Source organism: Humulus lupulus, chromosome 8 (genome assembly GCF_963169125.1).
Source record: "Humulus lupulus chromosome 8, drHumLupu1.1, whole genome shotgun sequence".
NCBI lineage: Eukaryota > Viridiplantae > Streptophyta > Magnoliopsida > Rosales > Cannabaceae > Humulus > Humulus lupulus.
Genome location: NC_084800.1, coordinates 60,575,643 through 60,587,140, shown reverse-complemented (window position 1 = coordinate 60,587,140; position 11,498 = coordinate 60,575,643). Strand labels below are relative to the sequence as shown.

The 11,498-nt window shown below is 40.9% G+C and overlaps 1 long non-coding RNA gene across 1 annotated transcript; it reads right to left on the bottom strand.

Moving 5' to 3' along the window:
* Positions 1 to 3,338: 3,338 nt before the first annotated feature.
* LOC133793829 (uncharacterized) lies at positions 3,339 to 4,126 on the bottom strand. The gene is made up of 3 exons (XR_009874973.1): positions 3,795 to 4,126; positions 3,582 to 3,705; positions 3,339 to 3,490 (listed from the first exon to the last, which is right to left on the bottom strand). It is a non-coding gene; the product is annotated as an uncharacterized LOC133793829 (long non-coding RNA).
* Positions 4,127 to 11,498: the final 7,372 nt, after the last annotated feature.

Here is an 11,498-nt window from a genome sequence, read left to right as displayed (position 1 = left end):
ACAGGCATAATCACAATCATGCTCATTCACAAGGGCCTGAGCCATAATCATAACCCAGGGTATAGTTTTCTTATGTCTGGTCCAAGCAATTGATAAATAGAAATGACCCTCGAGCACAATCCCCTTCCAGACCCTAGTCATAAGCATAATAAAGGTGTTACACCCAAATTTCGAGAATATAAATTTTGATCTCGAAAGTCAGGCTCGTGAAATACAAACTCAGAATAAGCATATTCATCATATAGTCAGTTGTAATGAGAAATTTAAGGACGGTCTCGCTTAGTATTAAAACAGTGACGTCGGAATTGGTGAGCTCGGAGTTATGCGATCTCAAAGGGGTTCCGAGGCTACAAGTCGAGCTCGAAGTTATAATGAAAGGGGAGTCAACACTTGTATAAATCTACTGGTTCAATTTCTACCATCAGACAAGACAACTCGAGCTAAGGCATTATGAGCTCGGGGAGGGATGATCTCGATAAAGTCTCTTGCTAAGACCGAGGTAAACCAAGTTTCTGAGCTCGTGGTGGATAACCGATCTCGGAGGCATTCATTCAACGTCAATAGACACATGTGAACATAGTTACTGTTTGAATATCCCTATATATAAGGGATTGGTTGTAATCTGTTAATAAATCTTGAATATCGTGGGATTTATGCACTTATTGTGTAATTATATGCATTATATTATATTTAATTTGCGATTTGAATAATAACTCCCCCGAAATGTGAAGGGAGATATTCTGTAAACCATACTATGAATAGACTGGTGTTATTCACTAGAAGGGGACTGAGAAATTTTTATAGGGAAGACTCTGTAAAATTGCCTCCAGAAAAGCTTTGAGAGAATTCCAAAAATTGAATAACACCGACTCGTGGACTAAGCAGATTTTAACTACTGAACCACGTAAAAATCGTGTCTTTTATTATTTGTCTCCTTTGGTATTTTGTTTGATTGCTCTTCATTTCTAAGTTGACAAAAAACGGTGTCAATGGTTTGGTGCTTTCATTGGGAGCCATTAAACAAGACGTGAGCCTATTTAATCAGAAAACCTCCTGAATCATCAATGGCCGCTGCAAACAACACCAGCACTGGTGGGCGACCATTGCCCCAGATACCCGAGGAGCAGACTCCTCGTACTGAGGAATATCCTCGACGACTTGGAGAGCAGCCTATGGTGGACCCGAACCCTAAGGAGAGGAGTGAATCATCTAATTCTCGAGGGCCACCTGCTCCCAGGCCTGATGAGGATTTATACTACAACCCTGAAAGATATGTTCCTATTGTGGAACTAGAAATTTTTAAATTACTCAAACAATTGGCAGAGGCGACAAAACACAATGAAGAATTAGCCAGACAGGCAGCTAACGCCCAGGCACCTCCCCGGAGGCCTAGAGGACGCCCCCATGGGAGCACGGCCGCCAAGAGGGCGAAACAAGTATCGCAGTCGAATCAACTAAGGCCACGAAGGAGTACAAGGGCTGAGGCCACTGCCAACCCAACTGCAGAATTATCAACAGGAACTAGTAATAATCGTGCCCCTCCAGTGGCTCGGAACCTGAATCCTGATACTGCAAGAAACAACCTGGAGCCTGTCCAAGTGAATTATGGGCCATCTAGGTCTGACAATGGGAGACAGCGATCATCGCCCATAAAAAAACTACCATCACCAGTGTGGATGCCAAAAATCCACCAAATAAAAAATCTCTAATCCCTGGTTGGAAAACAGGGATAAAGGTCACTGTGGATGCTAACAATCTCATACTCATAGGAGACCCAAAACAAGTGCCAAGAGCCCCCCGCGCGACGCCCCTGCTCCGTGCGCGCTGACCGCGCCACGCCCCTGCTCCGCGCGCGACACCCCTGCGCCTTGAAGCACTTAATCGCGCGACGCCCCTTCTCCGCGCGACACCCCTGCGCCTAGGGGTGCACACGGGTCGGATTTTCGGGTTTCGGGTTCATCGGGTTCGGGTTTTGCGGGTTTCGGGTTACGAAAAATGGTACCGAAACCGATCCGAAAATTTTGGATTTTTTCGGGTTCGGGTTCAGTCGGGTCGGGTTCAGTCGGGTTCGGGTTCGGGTGTAATTTCGGGTTTGATGGGCCATTTCTGATTTTGGGCCGAAAATCCCAGATTTACAAAAATGCCATTTTTTTTTTCAAAATTGCCATTTTTTTTTCAAAAATACCATTTTTTTTCTTTGAAAAATATCATTTCTTGGCAGTTTCAGTAGTAGTACTATGTGCGAATATTATCTTATCTTATATTAATACTGTTTGATGAATTTAACTAAGTTGGTAACTAAGAAAACATAATTATGGTTTTTGAAAAATGCCTAACAACTAATTATATTATTTGGACATATTGTTTTTGTTTCTAAAAATGTTTCTTTTTATTTTTTGTTTTGTCTTTTTTTCCTACCATATTTATTTTTCTTTTTCATTATCTTAGTTACATATATATAAATCAACATTATTCTTTTTTTTTAGAGAAAAACTATAATTTAAAACATTTTTATGTCTTTTTTTATATATAAAAAATTATAAAAACAGATTGTTGAGATATGATCATGATCTCTTAACAATATTTTTCTATTGAACATTTTTTTCTATAATTAATAGAGTTTTTTTCTACTTTGTGTTAAAATTATTAAATCTATTGTAAAAAATAAATTGAATAAACTTATTAAAATATTTAATTGAAAAATTAAGATAAAATTATATAATTTAATTTTATAAAATAAAAGAACAAAAACCTATTGGTTCTAAGAAAATTAATGAGAAAAAAGAATAGTATTCAGCATTGAAAGAATAATGCTAATTAATAAGTACAAAATTAATTATCTCTAAAGAAACTAAGCACGTTTTGATATTTCTCAGTAAAAAACAAAGGGATCATGAGTAAATATCGACCCGCCACCAGCAGTTGTTGAAAATAATTTACACGAATATACATGTACATATATATACACATAACTAGTTGATGAACCACATAAAAAAACATACTATCTGTTTGATATGAATATATCATATCCTATATATAAGTAACATCTTAAGATAGCTAACGTAAACATCAAATCAATAAACCCCCTCCTATCTTTTTCAGGAAAATAAAAACATAGAAACGAAAGATAAAATAACCAAAGACCAATCAAAGAGGAGCTCACTAGGAACGCCTTGAATGGCCATCTATAAATACATGTTAAGCCACCAAGATTTCTACAAGGAAACACATTAGAGCAAAGTAGTTCAATAATTGACTATTTTCTACTTTTAAAAAGAGAGTGATAATATTAAGATATTAAGAAAAAACTGCAACCATAAATAAACAACGATAAAATCCATAAACTTTAAGTACATAACTAGTTAACCACAAAACCAAAATAAAGTCCATAAGTCGTCTACAACCATAAACATTAAATTAAGTCTATAAAAGTTCAAAATACATGACCAGCAAAAGTCCATGCCCTTTCCTTCTTTCCTTTCCTTCATTCCTTTCAAAATTCAAATAAGAAAAATTAGTAAAGAAAAGAAATCAAGGATAATAAATAACATAAAGACAGGTAGGCATGAATAAATTCTTACAAGCAATTGCAATTCTTTTAATTTGTAGATTGTTGTGCAGCAGATGCAGATGAGGCTGAAGACTGAAAATTGACGGAGGATGAAGCTGGCCCAGGCCCAGCACTTGTAGGATCATTGGTCATCTCTACAAATGTTTTTAATATAAAAGATAAATATTAGATTATAAAAAAACATTCACACACTTAAAATAAATATTAAAATGTATTAAACTACCTGACTCAAGATACTCTGATGTTTGAAGCGCTTCTTCTTCTTCCATATATTCTCGAGTTATGATGGGTTGATGTGATCCGCTCCACCAGTTATTGAGACAAATTAATGCTTCGACCATCCTTGGGCTTAGTGAGCTTCTAAAAGGATCTAAAATTCGACCTCCTATAGAAAATGCCGCCTCAGAAGCAACGGTGGTAACTGGTATAGCTAACACATCACGAGCCATGAGTGACAAGATCTTGTACTTGCACCCACTACTAGCCCACCATCCCAAAACATCAAAATTCTCAGTTGGTCGCTCAAGTTCCTCTTCCAAATATTTATCGACCTCATTTTTTGTCACTCCATCATCCTTTTCCAATCTTCGTGCCACAAACTCATCATGCAAATTTCGTGACTTCTTGTTGGCACTAGGTCGACCACTAACAGGCATGACAAATGTGGATGAAGAACTAACAATAGAGGTTGATTGTAGCTGAGTCATAGATGTCGATAGATGAAGACTTGATGCTGTCTCATTATATTGATCAAACATTGCCCGCATTGTCTTCTCTACCTTTTTCACCATCTCTTTGCACGTCATCTCATCATAAGTAGCACTAAAGCAATGACTGAGATAGTCAAGCTTGTATCTTGGGTCAAGGACCAAGGCAATTAGAAGTGTCTCATTGCAATTATCAAGTTTTCCCCAATACTTGTCATACTTTAGTTTCATGCTAATTGCCATTGTCCTCAATAACTCATTATCATCATCGTCAGCTATTAAGTCACACAGTTCTTGTTGCATATTGGAGATCTCAATGAAGTACTTATTAGCAGTAACATAAGTAGACCCACTAAACTTTAATGTTACTTCGTAAAAAGTCTCCAAAAACCTCAAAAACACTGAAGCATTTTCCCAATCATCAACAGTGGGGGGCCCCTCCTTTGGTATTCCATTTTTGTCAACCTCATCAAAATAATTCATATAATTAGCATCTCTTTTCATCCTGTCAAATGCCTTCCGAAATTTCATTGCACAATTGAGCATTAGATATGTGGAGTTCCATCTTGTTGGGACATCTAAACACAAAAGTCCTTTACATTCAATCTTTTCCTGTATGACACGCTCCTTAAAAAATTTTAGCCTAGCAGGAGAAGACCTAACGAACCTCACAGCATTTCTAATTGCTGCAATTGACCCATGTTTTTCCTTCAACCCTTCAGTGACAATTAGATTCACAATATGAGCGCAACACCTCATATGTAAAAACTTTCCATCCAAAATTAGGCCTCGCTCTTTCTCCTTGAATTGTTGCCTCAAGTATCTAATGGCAACATCATTAGACGAAGCATTGTCTACCGTAATGGTAAACAACTTAGAGATGCCCCAATCTAAAAGACATAAGTCGATCTCATGGCCAATGGTTTCCCCTTTGTGATCTACCACTTGGCAAAAATTGATAATTCTTTTCTGATACTCCCAAGAATTATCAATCCAATGAGCAGTGATGACCATGTAATTCAAATTTTGAATGGAAGTCCAAGTATCGGTAGTAATTGATATCCTCTCACGACTCAAAATATTTTTCAATGTTGCCTTCTCCTCCTTATATAACTTCAATACATCTCTAGCAATAGTCATTCGAGAAGGGATCTCAAACCGAGGTTGGAGTGTTTTGACAAATCTTTTGAACCCTTCACCCTCAACATGTCTAAATGGCAACTCATCCAACACAATATATTGTGTGAGGGCTACCCTACAAGCTTCTTTGTTATAAGCTACCGCTACTAAGTTTGTCTCCCCCTCTTTCCCTCCCTTTACATTCTGAAAGCTTAAAGTCTTTTGTCTCTGCTCATCAATCTTATACGGACTTAGGTCGCATACTTTCTTAAAATGGTTCCACAAATGACTGGTCCCATGTTTTCTACTGTCACACAAGAAGTCAGACCCACAATAATTACATATGCACTTGGGGGGAGGAGACTCTTCATTAGGATCTGTCGAGGGTGGAGGAGAATCTTCCTTAGTAAAATGATCCCAAATAGATGACCCTTTTCCCTTTGTTTTCCCGGTACTACTAGCACTAGGGATGGGGGGAGGTCTAACCCTCTTTCTACTAGCTCTAGTTTTTCTACCCTGATCAGTAGGAGGAGTAGGGTTTTCAGTTTGAGTGAGAGGTGGTTGATCTTGAGCATCTATTGGGGGAAGAGTTTCATCTACCTCATCAATATCCATTACCTAACAAATCAATAGAAATTCAAGTAATTGTTATTGCTAGACAAAAGAAGATACTATAAACACAAAACACACACTGATATACACACAAAACACACTCGTGATGCAAAACCATGAAATGAAACTGCTTCCCATCCCAACAATGAGTTTTTCCATCACAGAGCCAAAAACATGTAAATCACAAAGACCTAATGTTGTAAACCTCTGGACATTAAGTAAACATCCTATAACTTATAAGCCCTCAAAGATTATAGTTATAAATTTCAGAAAAATTAAAAATTCATTAAAAACCAATCACTTCTTCAAGGTTGAAATTGAAATATCATCACTTCAACCACCACCAACAGCAAATATAGACAGCATAATGATAATAATAATAATAATAATAATGATAATACAAAAAACAGCAACAACAACAGCATCATTAAATGAAATCAAGGCATAAATCAATACAAAACATTTTCATCAGGCATTAGTCAAATGAAATCAAGGCATTAGACAAATAACCGAAACCGAAACTGCCTAAGCCTATAACATATATATATATATTATATATTATATATACATATATATATATATACTAAATAAATGTAACATCCGACCGCACTTCCCTACAGCAGATCTTGGCAATCCAAAATACAATTTTGACAGAAGCAATCCTAAACCCACCTAGCCCAATAAATTCTAATCCCCAATTTTGTGGGTCTAACAAGAAATGAAGGGGTTTCCAATGGAGAAATATAGAGCTCGTTCATTCAATGGGATTTAAGAAAAAAAATACATGAAATTAAAGGAAAATGGAAAATAAGCTTACCGAAACTGCCTAAGCCTATAACATATATATATATTATATATACATATATATTATATATTATATATACATATATATATACTAAATAAATGTAAATATATGTACTGTGCTTACCGGACCGATGTGAGGCGAGGCGAGGCGTGTTGCGCCGCTGGTGGTGACCGGTGGTGCCGCCGCGTGAGAGCTGAGGGAGGCGAGGCGAGGGAGGCTCCGGGCTCGTCTCGAAAGGTTGGGTGGGTCGGCGGCAGGCAAGGCAGTGGCTGGCTGGCATGCACTCGGCTTCTCTGCTGAAGCTTGAACCAAAGGAGGAGAGGAGGAGAGGACGACGACTCGACGAGGGTGGGAGGCTCTGGTCTGGGGGGTTGGGCTGCCGCTTGAACGAAGGAGAAGATGAAGAACGAAAAAAAAAGGGGGTTGGGTAAAGTTTTTTTTTAGGGTTAAATTCAATTCTTCTTTCTTTCAGTTCAAATTTTGATTATATTTAATATTTATTTTTATTATTTTTTTTTTTAAAAATTCAGTCGGGTTTCGGGTTACACCCGAACCCGACAGTACATATATTGCAAACCCGAATCCGACCCGATTTTTTCGGGTTCGGGTCGGGTTAAACCCGATTTTGTCGGTTTTTCGAAAAAAACGGATTCTCCGAGTTCGGGTCGGGCGGGTTTTGCGGGTTTTCGGGTTTTGCGGGTTAAATGTGCACCCCTACCTGCGCCTCGCATCACCTGACCGTGCGACGCCACTAGTCCCGCACGCGCGTTGGCCGCGCGACACCAACGTGTCCGCAAGCCCCGAAGGGCCTCACCCAAGGGCTACACACGCCTAGTGGCCTCACCCCAGAGGGCCTCGCCCAAGGGCCACGCGCGCCTAGTGGCCTCGTCCAAGGGGCCACGCGTATATGGCGGCCTCGCCCCAATGGGTCTCGTCCAAAGGCCTCGCATGCATGATGTCAGGGCTCAAGGTGGCCCACAAGAGACATAAGGAATACGAACAGGATACCTCTGAAGGGGTACGTACATGGCTGCTAGGATCAAGAGATAGGCTTGACACTTGTACCCGACAAATAGTGGTGGTTGGGAGTAGTACAAGGAATGGCAACGCCACCACCACGTCTCTGACACCTGTACAAGGCAAGTAGTGGAGTCATGACCAGGTACAAAAGCTGAGGTGCTCCCATGAACTCTGACCATGTACCAGAGCCGACACCACTACCCCTAGAACCACTCTCCTATTAGTGTACTCGTGTACCATCTGGTCCCCTGGACCACCATGTACCCAAGACCATTAGAGCCTACTATAAAATGAACTCTAACTCCACCTAAAAGGGGGTTGGAAAATTGATTGTACACACAGGTTATTGTGCAATTTACAAAGACTTACTCCATTGTTGATTAGTTCTTACTTTTCCTTATAATTGATTCTAAGTTCGTATCTAAATATCCCCATACATATCTTTGAGTTTTCCGATCTAATTTCGTTGACGAGATTTCACTGTGAATAACCAATAAGACACCTCTCGCCAGTCCGAGAGGTCCCACGACTTGTACCACGGAGGGAAACCGGCAGGCCAGGCCTGGATAAGGGAACAAAAGGGAGGCTACCCGAGATCGCAGAGCTCCTCATCCTTTGGGAAACCAAGTGTCAAGATCACAAACTGCTGGAACAAGGTGGCCAGAAGGGGACCCACCTCGTAATCGTCGAGCCACACCTCCAAAAAGGGCTACAAGTTACGTAAGCAAAAGCTCAGACTACACTCGGTCCATAAGCATTTATAACACTGAGCTGAGGCATACAGGGAATCGATGGAATCACCCTGATCTACGGGATCATCTAAACCATAACCGAGGGCAAGATAATCCCTCGAACCCTGATCTGCGTGACCATCTGAATGGCTGTAAACAACGAGCATATAACCCTATACCAAGACAGGGAGCTGGAGTTTTTATTAATGATAACCATCCCCTTTAGGTCCAAGCTCGACCCCCAATGGACTTAGTCTAGGAAAGGATTGACCAGTTAGAAAGAGTATTCAGGCTCCTGTAAGACGAGCGTAACAGGGACAACGCCGAAGAGTCTGATGAGGAGCTCGAGCCTTTTTCCCTGCATATCTCTAGCACTCTGTTTCCTCAGGGATTCAGAATACCCCATGTCCCACAATTTGATGGAAACTCAGACCTGTATAGTTATCTGAGTACCTTCAACACCATCATGCGAGCCATCAATGTTGGCTACGAGCTCAGATGTATGTTGTTCCTAGCCACACTTACAAGACCAGCAAAAAACTAGTTTGAGAAGCTTAGAAGACATTAGATCTCGTCCTGGTATCAATTAGCTAGAGACTTTAAGAAGAAATTTAAAGCAATGGTTGGCATCACGCCCGAGGCCTCAGCCTTAACCAATGTCCAATAACAGTAAGATGAGTCATTAAAGAGTTACCTCACGAGGTTTAACCTGGAAGTGGCCCGAGCTCGGAATGTCGACAATAGCAGCCACCTGATGGCTGTTAGAGAGGGTATTTTGTCAAGAAGTCCCATTTGGAAATCTTTACAAAGGAAACCTATCAAGTCACTAATCGAGTTCAATCGGAGGGCCCAGAGATTTATCAATGTAGAAGAGGCGAGGTTAGCACTGAACCTGACCTCTCCACCCATAATTACAATGACAAATGTGAACTCTGCCTTGACCTCGGCGACCCCATAAACTTCAAAACCCTCTAGGGATAACCCTTCTAAAAGGAAGAAGAACGAAGGGAATAACCCCGAGGCTGATGGAGGTAAAAAGAAGAAATGGGATAAATACTTCTCCGTATACAAGGTGTATACCGAGCTCAATGAGTCTTGGGAGAATATTTACCTGGCCAATGAAAATCAGGTCATGTTCAGACGACCTGACCCCACGAGGAATCAGAAAATGAAAAGGGACTCAAATAAATACTGTAGATTCCATAGAGACATTTGACACAAAATCGACGAGTGTCAGCAATTACAGGATGAGATCGAAGGTTTGATCTCGAGGGGATATTTCGGTCAATACGTCAGAAACTGAAATCCCAATCAAGCATCAACAAGTCAGAGGGTAGCAGCCGCGCAGCCTACCTAACACAATAACTCCCGAGCTCGAGAGGATGAGAGACCCCCTTCTATTGATGGAGAAGATGTAGTAACCATCTCGGGGGGACCTCATATCGCAGGTTTAATAGGAACGCCCAGAAAAGATATGTAAACGAGCTCAAGACAGGAGATGGTTCTCCTCAAGAATTAGAACCGTGAGCTCCAAAACAACAGAGGATTGAGACTCAACCCATAACATTTACCAAAGAGGACGCGACGCATGTCCAATTTCCTCATAACGACCCCTTACTCTCCAGCTCGCGAACAAGATGGTACGCAGAGTTCTGATTGATAACGGGAGCTCAGTGAATATCCTTTACGAAGCCACTCTAGAAAATATGGGACTCGCGCTTTGCGATTTGAAAGCATGTGCAACAACGTTGCACGATTTTTTAGGAGAAGGGATTACCTGCATGGGATCCATCGAACTCCCCGTAACCTTAGGAGACTATCCAGTCTCGGTAACCAAGATGATGGAGTTTATTGTGGTGGACCTCCCATCAGCCTACAAAGTACTGCTCGGGAGACCCGCCCTATTGGGATGGGGGCAGTGTAGTCTGTTAGGCACTTGGCCATCAAGTTCTCGACCTCTAGCGGCATCGGGACACTGAAAGGAGACCAACTCGCAGGAAGGGAGTGCTACAGCATTTCCATAAGAGGAAAAAGTCAAACAAGTGCGCAAGATCTAGTGGTTATCCAAGAAATAAATGGAGTTGTTTTTTAAATTGATGAGGAGATCGATCCCAGAGTAGATAAGAGGGCCAAATCTTGAGCCTTTGGAAGAGCTCGAGGAAGTAAAGCTCGATGCAGTAGATGTTACAAAGGTGATGAAGGTGGGTAAGAACCTTTCTAAAAAGGCAAGATAGCAATTAATTTGCTTCTTGAATGAAAATCAGGATGTGTACGTATGGTCACACTTGGACATGATAGGAATCAGTTCGAATGTCATGAGCCATGCACTCAATATTGACAAAAGCTTCCCCCTGAAGCAGCAAAAACGAAGACTCTTGGATGATGATAGAAAGAAAGCCCTCAAGGAGGAGGTCGACAGGTTAAAGGCAAATCGATTCATACGAGATGCCTTTTACCCTAATTGGATTGCCAATCCAGTGTTGGTCCCGAAACCCAACGGTAAATGGCGAACCTGTATCGACTACTCAGATCTTAACAAGGCATGCCCTAAAGATTGTTTCCCCTTGCCTCGGATAGATCAGCTCGTAGATGCCATTGTAGGTCATGGCATCATGTCATTCATGGACGCTTATTCTGGATATAACCAGATCTTCATGCATGCACCAGATCAGGAACACACGAGCTTCGTGACTGACAAAGGGTTATATTGTTACAATACCATGCCTTTCGGGCTCAAAAATGCTGGAGACACATACCAAAGGCTGGCGAATAGGATGTTTGCCGAACAAATAGGAAATAACATGGAAGTTTATGTTGACGATATGTTAGTTAAATTGAAACATAACGATAACCATGTCAATGATCTCGCGGAGTGCTTTACCGTACTTTGAAAGTACAACATGAAACTTAACCCACAAAAGTTCTCGTTCGGA